This window comes from Ursus americanus, chromosome 4 (genome assembly GCF_024610735.1).
Source record: "Ursus americanus isolate L20-20 chromosome 4, mUrsAme1.1.p, whole genome shotgun sequence".
Taxonomy (NCBI): Eukaryota; Metazoa; Chordata; class Mammalia; order Carnivora; family Ursidae; genus Ursus; species Ursus americanus.
In genome coordinates this window covers 82,421,794-82,443,651 of record NC_142130.1, presented here as the reverse complement: position 1 = coordinate 82,443,651, position 21,858 = coordinate 82,421,794, and positions in this window count along the sequence as shown.

Sequence of the window (21,858 nt, the reverse complement as noted above, 5' to 3'; positions counted from 1 at the left end):
AAAAATCCTAAATTATTGTATCCATTCATATAGAAAGTTGGATTGCTAATTTTGTGATGTATTTAGAAGCATAGGGGGTTTCGTACTGCTCAGAGGCAGAGCTGGTGATATGCATATGAATTCCTCCTTCCTTTCCTTTTGACTCCTAAAAAAACCTGGATGCTCTAATGAAGTTTTGTTTAAATAGAAACTATCCCAGGCTTTCTTTCACCATTTTTTTTCCTGAAGAATGCTAATTGAAACTCAGATTGTAAAAATTGTAATATTACCTTTTTAATTGCAACAACCTAGACAGAACAGGATACCTACCTTTTCCATGGAGTCTCCCTAACATTTTCAACTTGAAGTAAATCCATGGAGAAAAACTGAAACTAGTCCCTTCAAAGAGAATTTAGCTTTGAAAATGGCAGGGCCATCTCTCAGATATGGTTTTTACAACCCACACTGTCCATTTTCCGGTCAATTTAAGCCACAGGGGCTCCTGCTATCATGTCACGTTGATTCTCCGCCCATATCAGAATGTCCTGACTGTCCTACATGAAACTCTGGATATAAAAACATGGGTCTTAGAAAATCCTTAAGAACCTTCTCTATCAATGATCAAGTTCATAGAGCAACATCTAGAACAATCAGACCAAATTTAGCTCCAGTGGTGCAGAGATGAAAACTTTGTGCAGCTAAATGTTGCATTTTATAAACTTTGAGACAGTTTCCCAGGAAGAGACTGCAACTCATCTGAAAGATACATTCTCAGCTGCATTTATCTGTCAGCCTCCTTTTTGCTCTCTACCTATATGTGTATACTGCTTATTGAGAAAAGAAAACCTGCTTTCTGTGAATATAAAACAAGGCGTGCAATAAAATATTCATAATGCCAAACTTGCGGCCTTCACTATGTGCACTTTCTAGAATACCGAATATAATGAAGACTCCAATTAGAACTGAGTTTGGATCTTTTTTATCCATTCATATTTTACATTACCTGTGTGTGCGTGCTATATATAGCTGCCCTTTCTTCATGTAACCTTCAGCTGTCTTGGATGAATTTTAAAACTCCCTTTGCAAATTCTTATAGCCTGTTAGTGTTAAATAAGTCCTCACTGACATTTACAAGTCATACCATTTACAAGAGTGCACTGTGGTCTTCGTGTTTATTTCCCATTCATTGCAATAAACTGTGACGTTTAATGCTCTATTGATTATGGCTGCAGTAACAAGTGGCACTTTTAATGAGTGATTTTCTTCTCTAGGCTTTGTCCTGAATGCACGCTACACAGATATATTCTATGTTTAAAAAAATGTTGACTTGCGTGCAATAATAAGCTTAAGTAAGCCACTTTCTGCCATTTATGAAAAAGTGTAAGCGCAAATAGTATTATTAATATGGAGATGTAAAATAGATTGTTTTTCCAATGACACCAATTTTATGGTGGTTAAGACATTTCCTCCCTAGCATTGAAATCATTAAAAGTTTATCATTTTTTACTTGGTGAATCTTCAAGTCGAAAGTTGATATACACTCTCTATTTATATGCCTGGTATATGCGCTGTGGGAGGTGGATATTTTGTGTTGAGTTTTAAATAACTCCTTGCAGCAGGGAATGAAGGGGGAAAGAAGCAGAAATATTTTAATGCTAATTTAGAAGCTTGGAAATTGGATATGTGTCCTTTAATTATAAATTTTCTATAGTTATTTTTGCTAGAAGATTATATCCTTATTTTCACGATGGAAGGCAGAAAGATGCCTTTATACAAATAAAGGTCTTTTTGGCTTTTTGCGTTCACGTTTAATTAAGTTCAAAATTTCCAAGAAATTACTAAAGCCATATCTACATGCACAACTCATGTGCCCATGGTTGTCTTGTCACTCAAAAAGAAATTGAGTCAAATAATTCCTTTAAAGTGTTTCCTCATTTTTAGTTTTTTTTTTTTCTTTCTTTCTGACTGGATCATCATAAAAATTCACCAATGGTCCTAAACTGAAAAGCAATTCAGTTGCGGCTTTTTTTTTTTTTAAAGATTTTATTTATTTATTTGCTGGAGAGAGAGACAGCCAGCAAGAGAGGGAACACAGGCAGGGGAGTGGGAGAGGAAGAAGCAGGCTCCTAGCGGAGGAGCCTGATGTGGGGCTCGATCCCAGAATGCCAGGATCACGCCCTGAGCCAAAGGCAGACGCTTAAGGACTGAGCCACCCAGATGCCCCACTTGCAGCTTTCTTGACCTCAGGAAGCTCCACTTGTTCCCCTAAATCCTTACTACCCTGTGCCTTAGGCCTTAAATATTATCATTCTTTTTAAAATTTTTATTTTTCAAATAATTGTTCCCGGGAGAAAACGCAAGCACTACTGTGAAGGTTAGCAGATAAGGCCTCATCAGATATTAACTCTGCAGCTAATGATTCATTATTTCCTTTTCTAACTTGACAGCTTGCTGAGAGCAGCTTGCTGCAGACTAGGGCCTCTGGAGAGCAGCAAGAAGCACGCCCCACAAGAGCCCCCATCCATGGATGCCAAGTATTAGAGGACTGTCAACGGGTGGGCTCGGAATAGCCAACGGATATGGATCTCCATAGCCAGCAGCATATGGATAAATACTTGACATAGTAAGAAAAAGATGAAGAAGATGATCAAAGAAAGCGTTGGGGGTGGAGGTCAGCGTGAACGCACCCCATGGCAGACAGCCCATACTTCACAGACCTCGTGCTAATGTTGGAAACAGGAGAGCTGAGTGCCACAGGCTAAGAAATGAGTAGAGAGGAAAACGTCATTATGTCACAGATACGTGGCAACGACTATGTCAGAAGAAAAGATTTAATGATGTGGTTAATCCGAATTGCTCCTGTTCTACTTTTCTACCCACTACCTCTAAATCATCCCAACGAATCCAAGCCAAGTTTATCCTGCCCATCGCTGACGTACTGGCGGCCTTGGGCTGGAGGCTGCAAGTAACGTACAGGAATATGGAAGTGTCCTTAAGACTCTTTTGGAGTGAATTATGATCCAAAATAGGTAAGGTTCTGACCTTAGAGTTCACTCAATTTTCCTATTTAAATGCAAAGTTCCTGTGTTGCTTATAAAATGAACAATGTGAAAAATAGTTGCTTATAATCGTTTTTTTAAGGAAAATTATCAGTCAGTAATGTTTTGTCATCCTATAGCTCTCTGAGATGATATGAACATATTCAGAGAATAGGTGTGCATGTGATTCTGACTCCAGGAGGGAATTGAATAAATACATTTTCAGAAACTAAACAACATAATGGAAAATTAGATCTGCCTATACCTTACGAATGTCTGCCATAACTATGTATGTCATCATTTCTTCAATCTGTTATAAGTAGGGTGGGACCTTTGGACAACAATACTGTGCATTTGTTCAACCAAACATGTACTGAATGCACAACAGGCACCAGGAATTGTGCTAGGTACTATACACAACAGCAAGCTAGACACACAATTCCTCACCACAAAGGGATTATAGACCAGTGGGACACAAACACGGTCAAGGGCACAAAATCAACTAGGCAAGGAGCCTCACTGGAAGAAAGTAAGTGAACCACAGGTTGAAAAAGTGAACAGAAATTAGCCAAGCACATCAACTATATCTAACGACAAAGACCTTTGGAAAACCCACATCCCTTTAGAAGACGAGGTAAGAAGAAAAATTTCATCCAATGAGAGTTTTTACTAATAATGTTCCCATAAAATAATCACTTGTAATTTCTAGCCAGAAATCTCATATCACAAAAGACAGACATATAAAATATTCCATTATTTGAATTATGATGTGCTACTGCTTAGAAGGATGTGCTCACACTAGAAACATGAGTTTGTTCAAGAAGTATTTAATGATGGGGGGCCTGGGTGGCTCAGTCGTTAAGCGTCTGCCTTCTGCTCAGGGTGTGATCCCAGCGTTCTGGGATCAAGCCCCACATGGGGCTCCTCTGCTGGGAGCCTGCTTCTTCCTCTCCCACTCCCCCTGCTTGTGTTCCCTCTCTTGCTGGCTGTCTCTCTCTCTGTCAAATAAATAAATAAAATCTTTTAAAAAAAAAGAAAGAAATATTTATTGAGATCACCCTTTAAGTCATGGATACAATGCTGAGGAGGATAGAGATGATACCCAACTCTAGTGGACATGTGTCGGGTATTCTGACTAGCGAACAAGTGAACGTCTTTCTTTCTTTGAAGGATTCTCCAGTATTTTGAGTCCTGGTATGGCACACGGACTTTCTGTCCATCAAAGCGCTGAGAATGTTCAGTATGTTCCAGCCTCCCTTGCAGCTAGGTATAGGCATCTAAGTTAGGTTCTGCCAATTGGAGCTAATAATAGAAAGAAAAAGAAGAGGGAGGTGCCATTTCTCCCTGGGAATGATGGCCACGGTAGGGGCTATAGAATTGGACCCCATGAAGAAGTAAAGGCAGAAGTTAATGGACCTCGAGCCCAGATTTCCAACTCAATGATTGCATTTGGTGAGTGACTCCAACTCTTTGTAATAAATGTAGGTTTTTTTGTTTTTGTTTTGCTTTTTCTGGCTCTGTAGGCTTCTGTTGCTTCCAACAAAGATTCACGAAGGAGAGACCAACTTCCGAGCCAACCAGCCATCAGGAAGAGCAACAATTAGAACCAAGAACGTAGCAAGACCTAAAGGACTCGGCAGCTTTCAGCAAGTGATTTCTCAAAAGCATTTCACTGTAAAACTAAAAAACTAAGAAAGTTCATTCATTTTGGCTTTGAGCTCTATTGAATATTTGTATCAGTCTGCTCAGGCTGCAATAATAAAATGCCATAGACTAGGAGGCTTATACAGCAGACATTTATTTCTCACAGTTCTGGATGCTGGGAAGTCTGCTCAGGCTGCAATAATAAAATGCCATAGACTAGGAGGCTTATACAGCAGACATTTATTTCTCACAGTTCTGGATGCTGGGAAGATCAAGGTGCTGGCAGACTGAATTCCTGGTGAGAGTCCACTTTGTGGCTTGTAGACAGGCTGCCTTCTCATTATGTCATCCCATGGCAAGGAGATCGGTCTCTCTTTCTGTTCTTATAAAGCCACCAATCCCACCAGGAGAGTCCCACACTCATAACCTCATTTAATCCTGATCAACTCCCAAAGGCCCGTCCCCAAATAGCATCACATTAGAAATGAAGCTTCAACACATGAATTGTGAGGGGGGCACAATTTAGTCCATAGCAATGCTATAAGTATATATATATATATATATATATATATATATATATATATATATATATATATATATATATTTAGCCTTGAATGATGACTATGATGTGTCTTCATCCAGCTGTCTAATTCACGGTGGGTCTTTCTCCATCGGGGAATCTTCAGGTTGTGCCCTTGATGAAGAACCACACAACAACTCCCAGGATCTGCAATCGACTCTAAATCTTCCTATTTTTACTCAAATAAACCCTCTTCCCATATCAGCTACATATGGAGCAGCCCTGATGCGGCCCTTCATCCACAGAAATTGATACCCATGACATTTCTTGAAACTGTCCACACAGTCCTTCTTTTGTGATAATGCACTTGTATTGCTCGTGTGGCTATCCTGAGATTGTTCTCCCAGCTCTATGTTGCAGTGATTCTAGTTGATCAAGGGTCTCAGCTATTGTGAATCCATCACATGTTTGCACTTAACACTTCGCACCAACAATGCCCAGCCAATGACTCATCACAACAGCTTTGCTGAGGCTGGCCCATTTCCAGTAAACAAGAGACTCTTCTGATGATGAGTTTGGCTCAAGGATCCTGTAGAACTCTGTGTGGTCTAAGAGGTTTCCATACAACTTTCTTTTCCCCCCCTTCTCTCCTTTACTGGGGGTCAGACCTGCATTTGATTGGACAGCTGTCCTAGGCTCTCCCTGTTGCCTCCCCATCATCCCCCACTCACATTTCCTCTCGTACATTCCTTGAACCTTTAATCCCTTCTTGGTGTCTGCTTCTAAGACCCCAACTAATATACCCTATATCATAATGCCTTTGCTCAAGGTGCTGGCCATCATCACCCACACATTTCATTTAGTTAGCCCGGAAGACCAACTAGGATTGGGTTGTTTCTCATTTCAGGTTGAATAGTCCCTGCCCTGCTTGCCATACCTTCCCAAATGTTTGTCTGAAGATCCTGTCTATAAGCTCACCGTTACACCCACCCACCCTACTCTTATAAATCAAAACAGAATAAACGTCTGAAATATTTTAAGTCACCATGTTTTAGGTCATCCTATTTTAAGTGAAATATATTTAAAATGAAATATATTTAAGTCAGATATCAATATCCTTGGCAGGTTGCCTCAGCTCTGAATGTCGTGCCCCTAGAACCGTGCCCTGAGCCCAAGCTCCCTCCCCAATGTCATTCTGATGGCAAGACACTATGCAGAAATGCACCATATCCCCCTATCACAGTGTGCATACATTTGGCCTCACCGGGCTTCACATGTTTTCCATTGTAGACAAGTTAGCTTCTGCTTTAATCTTCATTCCAAATCCCTTTCCTAATAATGTTTAGTGTCAGCATTTCCTCAAGCCTGGAACCCATCGTTTTTCTTTCCAGACGTTTCCTAAATCCATGACTCTGCTTCCAAAACGATGAGGTCCTTCAACCCCCAGAGAAACCTTCCAGATATAACTAATATCTATGTGATCTTCTGCTTGACCTTGTATTAAACACTGGCCTAACAAAAGAGTGGTCAGAGCTGTAATGTTGGAGATTAGTTTTAATTTGTCATATAGATCTACCTCTATCTGGGGGGCTAATCTATGCCTCAAATTTGCCCAGCTCTAGTAAATAATGAAAATGTTAGGTCTTTCTCTTCCTTCTACCTGCTTTAGCAATACTTCATGGACAAATTCCAATATATAAAATAGGAAAATGGAGTAAAGAAGCCAACTGTCTCTCTGTAAAATCTTTCTTCCTAAAATAAGTGGTAAACTCAGTATCAGAACAAAATGTTTGAGACATGAACTCTGATAGTTCATAGAAACAAATGATAAGAATATAAAGGAATACTACCCACAGTATTTTCATTCAAAAAGCCTGAGAATAGACAAATTCATAGTAAAGATTTTGGAATAAGCAGTTTCAGATTTCAAGTTCAATAAATGAATCACTAAATATCTCTAGTACCAGTCTGGTTGTATGTTCGAACTATATGAGGTGCCAGAAATATAAAACGTGATGCTGTCTCCAAAATACTTATGATCTCCTTGGGGGAAGAGGCCAACACTAAGGAAAAATTGAAGAACAACACAAGATAATTCAATAATGGTACACAATTGGTATATAATAGGTAGCTTTCTGAATGCAATGTGTCCTAAAAAGGTCCCACGGAGAAAAAACTTGAGACTGAATCTTGGTGAGGTCAAATTTGATGAGATGAACACAAGAGTCAGAGAAAGATAGTCTACGAAGAGAACAGAGTATGGCTTCTAGTCACCGACAACTACAGAAACTACAAGGACACTTGAACACTTCAAGCTCAGAGCATCTGGGTGGTGAAGCCCAAGGGCATCAAGGTGCTTCAGGTTTGCTGGGTCCAGCACAAAACATTCAAGTGCTGCCCCTAGAGGGAGTGAGAGGGCCTCCTGGGCACTAGTCTGGGGTCTGGAGCCAGCTGTGTGGAGGTAGAGTTTGCCCATGCTGAGAGCTGGCTGACTAACCTCTCAGAAATCATCTCTTGTCTTTCTCTGCTTATCATATGGTTTCACTCATTTATGGAACATAAGAAGTAGGAAGATCGGTAGGAGAAGAAAGGGAAGAAGAAAGCGGGGGTAAACAGAAGGGGGAATGAACCATGAGAGACTGTGGACTCTGGGAAACAAACTGAGGGCTTCAGAGGGGAGGGGGGTGGGGGAATGGGATAGACCGGTGATGGGTATTAAGGAGGGCACATATTGCATGGAGCAAACAATGAATCATGGAACTTTACATCAAAAACTAGGGATGTACTGTATGGTGACTAAATAATATAATTAAAAATATTATTATAAAATAAATAAATAAACAAACAAAATTTTAAAAATTTTATTAAAAAAAAAAAAGAAATCATCTCTTTTGGAACTTTCCTTCCTCCAAACATCTGTAACTTCATCTTGCCATCCTGCCTCCTCCCAACTATACTATGGATGGAGAATCTTGAAGTCTTTGGGTTCCATGTTTTTTCATCAGCCATACTGGCCTCAGCCAGGGAGCCTGCACCTGAGAAAGCTCTCTCTGGCCTGTCTCATCTCACTGTTGTTTATCACATGCTCTGCCTTGATATGAGCAGGCAGCCATATCCAGGTGAACCCCAAAGACTATAGATAAACAATGCCCAGCGTTCTGAATTATGATATGGGGTTCTTTTATCAACTCATCTTTATAAACATAGAAAGAAAGGAATACAACTCATTTTAAAAACCAATTCAAATACAAATTCAACTTGAGCATTGCCAGCACTTTATTACAGTCCTGAAACAACCAGAAACTAAATTGGTGTTCTACCAAGAGTTATCTTGCTAGGCCATATATGACCTGAGTAGACAAGAGGGTGACAGAAAAGAAATGTCATTGTAATTGACTATTTACTCAATAATGACACCCCCATTATCGAGACAAGGAAATAGGCGTTCCAAAAGATAAAAGAATTTTCCCAAGTTCTGAAAGTCTAACATGGCAGACAATGTCATTGTGTGGATTTTGACTTTTAGTTGCCTAACAATGCACCGTTACACAAAACGCCTACGCGTGCTCAAAGCTTCTCCGCAGAGATCCTAAGTGTTTCCAGGCAGCAGCCCTGAATGAAAGGCTTCCCAGAATGGGAACATTTTTCATAAATCCATTAAATAGAAGCTTCAAGGCATTATCCTCATATATATTTATGAGTAAGGATCATATAAGCCCAAATAGATCATGGGTCATTTTCTATAAAAATGTAGGTAAAGATGCACTGTAATATGACCACCTGGTTTTCCATCTTAGACACATTCCTGCAAAGCTGAGCATAAAGTGACATTTTTTTGTATCAAAGCACATCAAATTTTATATCAAAGCATCTTTCATACATGGGTTCAAAAAACCCTGACCAAAAGGAAAAAGCCAGTTTTGTTTCTAAGACAAATCCATCAAGTTACAGGCTAGTTTACAAACAAGTCAAATTCTAAATATCTTTATCAAACCTCTGTGCTTATGCTATTATGTCAGAATACGGTAACCTCACTTTCAGAGCATATTAATCACTACATCAAAGGCACTCCCTCTTCCAAGGAAATATAGTTGGGTCTTTACTCCTAAAGATTCTACTCTCAACTCATGTTCAAAGTTTTCGTTTGCTTGTGTTGTAGTTTCGTGCCCCTCCGGCATGTCCAGCCCCATTAGCTCTCGTCTGGAGTACTGCTACCAGCTTCTGGCTGATCCCTTTTATCAGAGGTGTATTGTGAGCACCTCCAGTTTCCTTCCTCTGGTTCATTCTTCTCACTGCTACAAAGTCAATCCCTGCTTAAAATCCCATTGGTTATTACCAATTTTCAGAAGTGCACACTTCTTAGGTTGATACTGACGTCCCTTCCTGATATGGTCCCAGCTTGGCTGTACTAAGCTTCTCTCCATTTCCAAGTGCAGCATCTCCTCGCGTCCTTCCTTCCTCGGGTCATGGGTTCACACTCTAAGGATGCCTTTGTTTATCTGCTTCTCTATATCCAACTCTTGAATTAAAATCCAGTATTCGGGAATCCTAAGTGGTGAATAATTGTTTTTCAAACATTTGTTCCCACTCCACTGTTTTTCAGCTTGGGCTGGTGAAGAAGGGCCAGCACCCCCCTCCCCCAACAGCAGCCACCACAAAAAAATAAATAAATGAAAAAGAGCTTCACATCACCGAACTGTGATGAGGTATTACCTCCAAGGAGTAGACTCAGCGTGGAAGGGGAGAGGGCACTTGTACTTGGTAGTGCATTTTTCCTCCTCGTAATTAAAACTTTTTACAACAACAACAAAAATGAGTAAAACAAAATTTTAAAAGATAAAATAAAACCCCACATTTGGTGTACTCCTCCAGTACAGCACATGTTACGTCGATTAATGTAATTTGTCTCATACATCTTTTCATGCCATGAGATCTCCAGTGTCTTAAAGTCAGAGACTGCATGTGATTGAGTCCTTGTGTTCTCAGCTCTTAACGCTGGTCTGAAATGTGCTAGGTATGAACTAAGGCACTGTTTTGTGGATAAATAAATGAATGGAGGTAATAAACTGGTATTAATCCAGATTCTCTTGTAAAAATGACATATCCTTATAAAACAACCAACGATTTAGAGAGGTCAAGTCAGTTTTTGGTACAGCCCAATCCAGCATATAACATTAGGGGGAAAAAACATTATTTTCCTGTATTTCATTTTTAATTCATCATCCCACCATCTAGTTTTTGAAGACACAGCGTACATCTTTATTGAATTAATAATGAATGAATACTTTTCCATTTTATAATTCAAAAATTTCAGATTTGAAGGTAAAATTCTTATGAGGCTAGTCAGAGATAGTATTTACAATGTGCCTGGCACTGGGCTAGGATTTTATATTGATTTATCTCATTTACGTCTCACCACAGAATTTTATGCTAGCTGCTAATCTTATTCCCATTCTTCAGGTGAAAAAAATGGACAGAGAAATAATGGACCCAAGAAATAAACAGAGTCCCAACTATTGTTCTACCTCGTTCTCAGGGCAGCAATAAATTGCCTGGAAACATTTCAGATTCCTTTTCCTAGTTGCAGGGCTTCCCTCTGTAAATCCCCGTAGTTTCTGGCAGCCAATGTCAACCAGAAAGCTTATGCAATTGGTAGCCTTCTACAACTAAAGTCTCACCGGCAAGTTCTAGTCCATTAAGTCCAAGTTTAGTTATTCCTACATCAACGCCTTCTGTTGTTTTTCATCCCCCAGCTCCTGATCTGAAAAAGAAAAAAGAATTGCATGACACAGATAAAGTATTTCTTTTCTCTACTGAAGGAATAAATTGGGACATCACTTACTTGGTGGATGGGTGGATGGGTGGGTGTGTGTGTAGAAAAAATTTCATTTTCTAGAGCAATGTCAAAGCTCATTTTAAAGTAATTTGTTCATAACAACCAATGAATGCTTTACTACAGCTCTCTGAGTAAAGGACCTCATTGGAAGAAGAGAGGTTGGCAAGGCCAGGAGCACGAAGACAGCCTTTTGCCAAGCGAAGCATGTTGGTTCTTTTAATCTATAATTCAATTGCTCTCCTGGCTCAGCAAAACACTTGAGAAGGCTCTGAGACCCTTCCGTTAAGTGTATTTTATGAGCGTGGTCTAAAATGTGGTGAGCCGCACTGAAAAAATCATCGAGTGATACCATTCAATGACTTGCCTCAACGATATACACAAGCAGATATAAGGGAATCTGGAATAAACAATAAGATGATTCATTCGTATGCAACTGTATTTTCATAGGATTGTTCGTTCCTGATTTGCTCAGCAAAGGAAAAGATTTTAGATTAATATGCTTACCTTAAAAAGAATAATTTATAAGTCCCTATTTCACAGGGTAGGAGCATGAGATAATGGGGAGAATACATGTAATTTCTGCTTAGAACGGCAATTTAGAGTTGATCTAATAAAACTCTAAATATCATAGGCAGTGATTGCATGAGAAGGCACAAACTTGCCTGTATCAGATCTTTGAAGGTTTTCAATTTGCCTTAATTTTATAAGCACGACTACAATAGGAATATATGCCAACCTATGTAAGTGAATATTGTGAAATATTATGAATCATTAAATTATAGGCGATTAAACAATAGTAATGAAAAGGAAAGCTTTTAGCAAGAACTCAAATGACTTCCAAGGATCATAAATAAAAGGGAGAAAAATTTAAAGAATTTTAATCACAAAGTTAAGGTTATATAAAATTACTTTCAAAAATTACTGTAGTTCTCTAGTTTCTAAAATATAATTTGGATTAACCCAAACTGATTTTGAATTGGCCTCCTAAATTTGGGTATCTTATACGAGATAAGATGGTGTTGGATAGAACTTTTAAAACCCCAATCAGCTTCAAGGAATGGAAGATTAGTTTGCATAGAAGTGTAACTAAGCTTATAAGTTGTTTTTTTTCCCCCAACCATATTAATTTACTGCGTATGCTATGGTAGCTTATCATATTTAAGAAGCAAGATTATAATATTAAGTATGCCAGAAATGTAATGTCTTCGGTAAGCTTTCTCATTTTTATATCAACAAATTCATGCACTATTAAAAAATTAGCTCATTAGCAAAACCGTTTTAGCAGAGCATGCCAAAGAGCATAACACTCTACCAAGTGGATCTTTTATAGTTTATTTTGCAAATTGTCCCAACTGTATAATGGAATAAGTCATAGCACTCTTGAATAAATGAGATTTTTGATCCCAATAGCAAAGCAAAAACTTCTGAATCTGAAAAATATCTCACTATGCTTTATCACAAAATTATTCTACGCTGACCGTGTCTCTGTTGAGAAATGTTATTAATTCTTCTCAAAAATTAGATTACAACTATTGAGAAGACATGTAATATGAACAGATATACTACTACCTTAAGTCTTTCTAGAAACTGTTTCTTTAGTACTTAAAATGAAATTTTATTTGTAAAATATGCAACTGTTTCATTAAGTGGTTTATATCAACTGCAGGCTATGAAAGCGGCTCATTATTAAGAAGGTAGTAAAAAAGTGGTTGTTTGTTTGTTTGTTTTTTAGTACAGCATTGATTTGAGAACAAATAAACAGGGAATTGGTTCTTTCTAAAAGAAAAAAAGTGGGACACCTGGGTGCCTCAGTTGGTTAAGCGTCCGACTCACAGTTTCGACCTAGGTCATGATCTCAAGGCCATGATCCCGCGTCCAGCTCCACAGTCAGTGCAGAGTCTGCTTGTCCCTCTCCCTCTGCTCCTCCCCCTGCTCACTCTCTCTCTCTCTAAAATAAATAAATAAAATATTTAAAAAAAATAGTTGATAAAAGAAAGGAAAAATCGTAAAGACAATAACAGTTGAGAGAAATCTTTTAAGGTTGAGGAGAATTTTTTTACAGAGAACTGTGCTGGAATGAAAATGTCCTAAGCAACTACATTTTATCTGGGTTTTTTTTTTTTAATTTGTTTCTTTTAGAATGGGTGATATTACGTCTTGAGAGTACTGAAATCTTCATAAATATCTTCAGCTTTGGACAAACAAAAAAACGAAACAAAAGCAGCCCTATCCTAGAGCTACTTTAGAATCATCCAGAAGTTTTTAGAAGCTCTTAGTGTTCCTGACCAGGCTTCTTACCTCATCACTGCTCATGGTGGTCCTAGCCCCTGTGATTATCAGAGCCTATTGGGAGAAGAAAAAGTTTAATACGACTCAAAGGACCTTAGCAGGTATTCTTGAATTCAGCATGTCCAGAAGATCCTCTGGTACCATGATCTACTATGTTCCAGCCTGACTTTGAACGAACAAGAATTTGTGATGGTGTTATATGTGAGTCCTTGTCAAAAGTTCTTCATTCTCTTCTCAAATCTTTTTCCACATCCTCCCCACCCATTAGCAAAACTATTTATATGCTATCATAAACTAGAAAAATATACTTTTTTCCTGATACTCTACACTGTAGAACACTGTTAACTAATTAATTTTGGACACAGACATTTCCCACTCTGAGTCCATATGCAAATAATGCTTCAAAGATTTTGTATTGGCTCAATTTTGTTCATGAGCTAGGAAAATTAGATTCCTATCATTGAACAACGCAACCATGTAGATAAGAAAATTGTAGATATGATAGTCTAGAGCAATTTACTGGGAATAAAGTGAACTCTATGAATTTGATAAGAGAGCCAAAGTGGTGAGCTCATACCAGTCATAGTTCATCTCAAAAGTATTCCAATTTCTAGTGTTATTTTACTTTTATATTCAAGCAAGATAAAGCCATTGAGAACACACACACACACACACACACACACACACACACACACACACACACACAGAGTATCCCTTATGAATAAAAAGGACAACGAGGGAAAAAAGAAAAAACTTTGCTTTAAGATTAGTTAAAAGCACATCCCACTTCTCATTAAATAACCTGAAGATTGCTTCAAAAAGAGGCCTGGGATACGCATGAGGCTCCAATGGTTTGCAAACCACATTGTTCTACCAAGGTGACACCCTGAGACCCAGTTCTATTCTTTTGGATGTGGTATTTGGCAGAAACCCAGTTCAACCTTGACACAATTTCAGATGAGCTATTATCATCATTTTTCGCCAGTCATGTTTCCTTTGATGGAGAACCTACAAACCTCAAGAATGTCCTGGAACCAAGATTGGGTAACATGATTTCGGGGAGAATGAGCATTTGGCACCATTGACCTTTATTTTATTCACTGCACACGGTAAATCAGCCCTATTTCCATTTTTAAGAGTTTGTGTCTGAGGATTCCATTTTATCTGCCCCTGTGCGTGAGTTTGAAAAGACAGAGATAAACCCACCCCCCTCCCTTGTCCTAATTACTTCACAAATATAAAAGCCACCTCACAGCAGGTTCAGATCTGGCCTAGAAGACTGAAGCCACATGATCCCTTGTCACCACAGGTAATAATTTTGTGCCATTTTAGACTATTAGGAGGCCATTTTTTTCTATATGGGTACTTGCACACGGCCGGCTCAACATCCCAGTCATGCTGAATTCACCTCCAAGGTAAGGTCAGAATCCCAGGTTATGCCACTGGTTCATTCCATCTTACTATTACAAAGAGGCAATTTAAATCAGTTTGAGAAAGTCCACATGTTAAATCCCACTTCATGGCCCCTCAATCCCTTATCCTGCCAGGATATTTGCCATACCCATGACAGTCTTAAGGCTTTTAGGCATTCGGGCAAAGATGGCTAATTGTCTTCCAGGATCCATTGTTCCCCTTCCTCACTGTAAATATAAGATCCCCCTGTTCCCACCCAGCTTTTGTGAGTGCCTCTTACCCCCACTGCCCTGTCCCCGTCCATCATCTACACCCCTAGCCTGCCCTGCACCATGAAAACCTGTGTTCAGTTGACTCAAGCAGCGTGAGTGGAGGTGATGTGTGCACCTTCTGGATCACTTCTTTAGAAAGGAGGCTGCTTCCCTTCACTTACCCAGGTTCTGAAGTCAGGGTGAAGGTAGCAGTTAGGCAGTTAATCTAGATTCAGTGATAAAATTCGGAAGCTCTACCTGCTGTGGGTCTTCTGCTCAACTCTGAACCAACAATGAGAGAGACATACAGTCATATCTCGTTTAAATCGCTGTAGTTTCCTGCAGGTTAGCTTGCACTTTAAATAATATATCAAACTGTAAAGAAAACTGTTTAACTATTAATAACCTAGTGCAACCAAAATTTATGATGATCAAGCTAGAAGTCCTAGTGAAAAACCCATGCTCCAACAACATGGTGATTTAAGGAACAGGGGAAATAACTCAATTGTATCTTAGAATTGTTATGTTTTCAAATATACACTGTTATCAACCAATTTTATTGGGTTTTTAAAAACAGACTTTATTTATTTATTTGAGAGAGAGTGAGAGAGAACACGAGCAGGGTAGGGGGTGAGTACACAGGAAGAAGCAGGCTCCCTGCTGAGCAGGGAGCCCAATGCGGGACTTGATCCCAGGACCCTGGGATCATGACCTGAGCTGAAGGGAGATGCTTAGCCCGCTGAGCCACCCAGGCGCCCCAACCAATTTTATCGTTTATCCAGAGCTTTAAGCAGGAATTTTATATTGTTTTGTTTTCTCTTATCTATCTTAATTGATATATATATATATTTATATACACAAATATATAAAGTAATTTATATGGATAATGAGTAATAGAAATGATTATAAAGCATAAAAAGATAATGATCACTCATGAGTATTTCATCCAAGCTAATAACTAGATCCTTATTAATAACTCTCACATATTTATGTATTCCTGATCTTCTAATATCGCTATTACCAGCCCAGAGGTACTCAGAATCCTACTATTTAGTAGGAGAATTTTAATAAATCAAAAGTAGGTTAGAGGGGCGCCTGGTGGCTCAGTCCATTAAGCATCCGCCTTCGACTCGGATCATGATCCCAGTGTCCTGGGATTGACTGCCGCACTGGGCTCCCTGCTCAGTGGAGAACCTGCTTCTCGCTCTCCCTCTACCCCACCCCCCGCTTGTGCTGTCTGTCTGTCTCTCAAATAAATTAATTAATTAATTAATTAATAAATACAATCTTTAAGAAAAAGTATGTTAGCACTTTGTAACTCACACATAGAAGTTAACCATGATTCAGATTCTGGGGCTTGTTCTAAACCTTCAAACATTCTAAGCCTTGTTCTGTAAAACTCTGTATGAATTCCTCCCTCACAGATCTGCTTCAAAGTTTATATGAGATTAAGAAGGGGAAAGCCCACTGCTCAGAGCCTCGCACATAGTGGGTGTGTTGCTACTGACTGGAAAAGAAGAGAACTGCCGGAAACAGGAAGTAAGGTGGCAGAAGAGGGGTCAAGTCTTTCCAGTCCAGCCAAAGCAGAGCGAATGCTGAGCAAATAACCAGGGCTTTGGCTGGCATCCTTGTCTGTGAGAAAGTAAGAAACCGAGCTGTGTGGGACAGGGCTGGTGAAGACAGATTATCCTGTTCTGTGGTCTTGGACTCTGCTATAATATGATGTCATTATTGATGCATATAAAATGCTTAGAATGGTGCTGGGCACCGTCAGCATAATTCAAATGTTTGTTGAAACTGCTACACTCGGGTAAGGATATAGAAACACTACCCTGCCATCAATACAAGTTGTCTCTTTCAATAAAGACCATTAAAATGTAGAGTTACCCCTTTATTTATTTACAACAAGTCATTAGGATTTAAGCCACTAGAATGTGCTTATGTTATAGTAATTTACACTCTAGTGACTCAGAATCAATAAAGGGATCGGTATTACTCATGTTTATCTACTTTGCTGGTACATCCCCAGTGCCCATCAACATGTCCGGAATACAGTGGGTGCTCAACAATATTTACTGAATAAATGTCTAAGAAACCGAAGTTTTCCAGAAAGTTTCCCTATTAAAAGCATCCAAGTTGCTCTCTGGCTTTGGAATAACAAGCATACACATAGGAAAGAAGAAAGCATATTCCTAAATAAATTATTGTGAGTCAAAAACTGTTAAGTTTGACTAATGGTTCTAAAACCTGGCCGCCAGACAGAATTATCTGGAAATTTATAAATACAGACTCCTGGGTACGGCACAGGAGAATCTCAGTCAGGAGATCTATATTTTTATTTGTTTTCCTTAGCTGAAGTCAATTTTATCTGCAACTTAATAAGCTGCTGTATAAATTAAATCCTAAGCAATTGTTACAATATCAATAGCACAGACTTTTTCATGAACGAATAATACTCCATTGAATGAATACACCATAATTTACATACTTTTTATTTTCAATGAACACTTAGGTTGCTTGCATTCTTTCTATCACAATAATGTATTTAAAAGTTAATTGGAAAAACAAATTGGTACATTTAAAGAAGATGTATTTGTTGAAAAAGTTTTTCAAAGTATGTTTTTGCTAGAGTTTTTCCCCTGGTTTGCTTTGTCTGAGGTTTTTTCCAGGTCTGTTTATCAAAATCTATCTCCTTATTTGTTAACTACCCAAGCAACTGTCGAGATCTGAACCACATTTCCCCCAGCACAATGCGATGGGAAGGTTGTTACCATAGTGAAGAGATGAGCCTGGGTGGCTCAGTCAGATAAGCATCTGCCTTTTGGCTCAGGTCATGATCCCAGGGTCCTGGGATTGAACCCCTCCTTGGATTCCCTGCTGAGCGGGGAGCCTGCTTCTCCCTCTCTCTGCTGCTTCCCCTCTTTACTCCCTCTCCCTCTCTCTCTCTCTCTGTCAAATAATTAAATAAAATTCTTTAAAAAGAGAGATGAGCAAAACGAGTTACTTCCACCTCCATTTTGTAGAGTAAGTATCGTAGGGTAAGTATTATTTAGCTGCTCTATAAACATACCACCAAATCCTGTTCTGGTTTTCTTTTCGAAATATCTCAAATTCTTCTGCTCCTTTCCAAAATATTATGGTTACCCAAATCTAGAACCTCAACCTCAGATCTGGAGTATTGAGAGAATAATTCTTTATAACAATCTTGACTGATCTCTAGACTTTGAATTTCTACTCCAAACCAATTAATCCTGCTACTAATGTAAAATTTTCAAAAAGGCAAAATTATGACTATCATTCAAATATAAGATGAACAAGCATCAAAGTGAGGGAATGAATGACTGAGGGAATCAATGTTAAAAGTAGTTCAAAGGAAGACAGAATAGGGCGCCTGGGTGGCTCAGTTGGCTAAGTGTCTGCCTTCAGCTCAAGTCATGATCCCAGGATCCTGGGATCAAGTCCCATGTTGGGGTCCCTCTTCAGTGGGGAGTCTGCTTTTCCCTCTCCGTCTGTCCTGCTTGTGCACTCTCTCTCTCTCTCTCAAATAAATAAATAAAATCATTTAAAAGAGTCTTGTTTAAAAAAGCAAAGGAGAACAGAATAGAAATACACGTACACTATGTACATATATGTTTAAGTATGTACATGTATACATAGATCCATATATGTGTATTTAAAATCAAGAATGTTAAACTGAAGTTACTAGTAGATGCAAAACTGATTAACATCCTACAGGACGATAAAATGTAGTATTTGGGCTCATCTTTGCCAGAGAGCTGAGATCAATTTTATCGAAATTTATTTGCATCACCATCCGATTTCTACAACCTAAGTTCTTTCCCTACTGGGTTGCGAGACAGCTTAGCTGATAGTCAATACGCACAAAGATGTACATTCCTATACAACCAGGTAAGCCCACCACTTCACTGAAAAAATACCCCGTAATCACTTCTGTATTAAGTTCTTTATAATTGGTTTATTTCCGTTTTAGCTTTTAAAATACAGTCTACGTCATGCCACTCCCTCTGCATCCAAATTATTCATCCCAGAATACACCCCCTACTCAATCCAGGTCAATTTTTGCCATTTCCTGCACACTCTGTAAGTTTCTGTCTCCACTAACTCAAATTTCCTTCAAAGTAATTCAGCCAACCTGTGTGGTCGGTGCTCGACAACAATAGTGAGTGGATGTATTTTTTACCATCATGGGGATTTACAGTCTAAAATGCTTATCTCTTCTCTCTATGAACTTCACCTGTATTCAGAGAATTCCTCTACTCCTGTAGGAAGTCTTCTCCAACTGCACCAGTCACCGCTAAGCCACACAGTAACTCACTCTGCCACAGATGGAATGTGTCAGGTGGGCTCTGAATTCCTGATGGTTTTACAAAAACGTTTAGGACAGGGACTCTGCTTTAGCCTTTAATTTTGGAGGACTTCTAGAACATCTCCTGCTTTTTGGTTTTAAACTGATAGCTGTTCCTTAAGATGCGGGGATTATGGATAAGGACTCAACGATTTTTCCAGTCTCTGCGTCTAAGAGTTTTTGGAGCACTTTTGCTATCAAACTTTTTTGATGTAGCTAATTGAGTTTATCCCAATTTGTGATTCAAGAAGCTTTGATTTCAGAGTGATAGCTGTCATGTAAATATAGATTAACATGAGCATAAATATGCAGGTGCGGATCTATAAAAAACATCTGTACTGTGAAGCAAACCACTTATAAAACACCAACGAAGAAAATTTTCTGGAGTAAGAGGTAGGACTGGTTACAATCCAAGTGTTTGATATAGAGACTGCTATTCCCCTAATTCCTTAATTTGTTAAGCGCTTCCCACCAGAGTGGCAATCTTACTCTCTTTTTGAGGGGTTAGTGGGTGATGGACATTAAGGAGGGCACGAGATGTCTTGAGCACTGGGTGTTATATAATATTGATGAATCTCTAACATCTACCTCTGAGACTAATAATACATTATATGTTAATTAATTTAATTTTTTAAAAAAATGAGTAGGTAAAAGTTACACATCTCTGTGAGGCTGTGTATTTCAAAATGAAAGTAAGAGAAAATATAGTTCCACAGAGTTAAAATATTAGCATAAAGCAATTTCGAGTCCTTGGTTATATTATTATAGGTCTCTACTTGTAACAGTCACAGAAAAGTGCCTCATAAACCAGATCCTGAATGGTTCAAATATTTTTAATGGAAATGAAAGCTATGATCTGAATGCAGAATCAAATGAGCACCTACCACTGCACTTTCATGTTGACAGCTGTATCGTCTTGTTAATAACTCTTGAAAATGAACATGGTGCAAGCTTCAGTAAGGAACCTATTTTTTAATTTAAAATCTCGTGCTCTATTGTGAAAGTTTCCTATGAGGTATATGCACCCCATTACTCTCCAGTAGAAGCACAATACTAAGTTTAGATAGAGTCAAATTGCTTGCCTCATCTGTTAAAAGCAGATGATTGGGAATAAAATGACAATGAATTTGCACTTAGGACAGAATGGACGAGATAATCACCTAATGACTACATTAGGGTAAGAAAGAGCTTCATTTCCACCTGTCCTTAGTCACCTAATCTAGTTGACTAAACACCATAAAGGCTGAGTCACAAAGGCAAACAGGCAAAAAATAGAACATATACGCAAAATGAGTTTTTTAAAATTATCTTGCTTTCTTCTTCAGCTCTCTTCCTGTTCCCCTCCTTGTCCTCATGGTGAGAATTGAAAATAAATTCAGTCAACAAACAATACAATTTGAAGTAATGGAAAATTAAGTTGTTTCATTTTCTGCCATTTTTATTGTGAAATTATAGAAATCCACACTGGTAGCACTTTAACGCTTCCAATGAAAATGAAAGATCAAAACATGGGAGTAAGTTCTTGAAAGTAAAGCAAAATAATAGCAGCTAAAAACAATTCCTAAAACCAAAGATTTTATGACTGACTGACCCTGGTAACCAAAGCATTCGAAGATTTAGCACCAAGAAGAAAAATTAAAAGGCTGCCCATTTTCTGTAAAGAGTGGAACAGCAAAGCATGGGCTTGGAAGAACATGTCAAGCTAAAAAAATAATAAATATGATTTTACCAGAATTGATGAACAAAGTGTATTCAGGAACCAGTATAGGGAAGCTATCTTTATGGAATTTACTCCGCATAAGGAGGAGCGATCATTTTGGGGTTGATGCTAAACCATTCGTTTCCTGGCACTATTAAAACTTAATATTCACTATGTATGTTGTAACCCGTAAGGCAAAAGCATGGGTCTATATGCTACCACAGCCAATGTCCTTTCTAATGCATACATGAAATACAAATTAGCAAGTTTGGTTCCCATTGATGTTCATATAGTCCATGAATGTTTAATTCTTTGTACGGCAACTTACCAGGTACATGCTTGATCAAAAGTAATGTAAAGTCTTTAAATACCTCTCTTGTCTACTTAATGGAATTGCAGAATTCGTGACCAGGAAACGTCTTCTTAAAAGCACCCAGATGATTCTGGTCCAAGATCATCCTTTAAGAAAAAGTGTTTTAAAAATCACCACCTCATGTGCTGGTATTCATCCTTATTCTAAACGTATCTTGTGGTGCAAACATGATGGCATTCATCTCTCGAGGATCCGTAGAACTTGAAGGAAGAGACATGACATAGCTTATCTAAAAGAGTAGAAAACAAAGCATTGATGACTGACTTTCCAGTATATTATTGACTTTCCTAACTTTGCCCAATATAATTTTAAAACAAAGTGATGTTCCTAGCCCCCTTCAAGGAAGGTTGTGAGAAGATGGCCCCGTGATATGCTGAATCATTGAGAAGAGATCAAATTGATGATTCTCCTTTATAAGCTTTTGAAATACGGAAGATTACTATAATATCG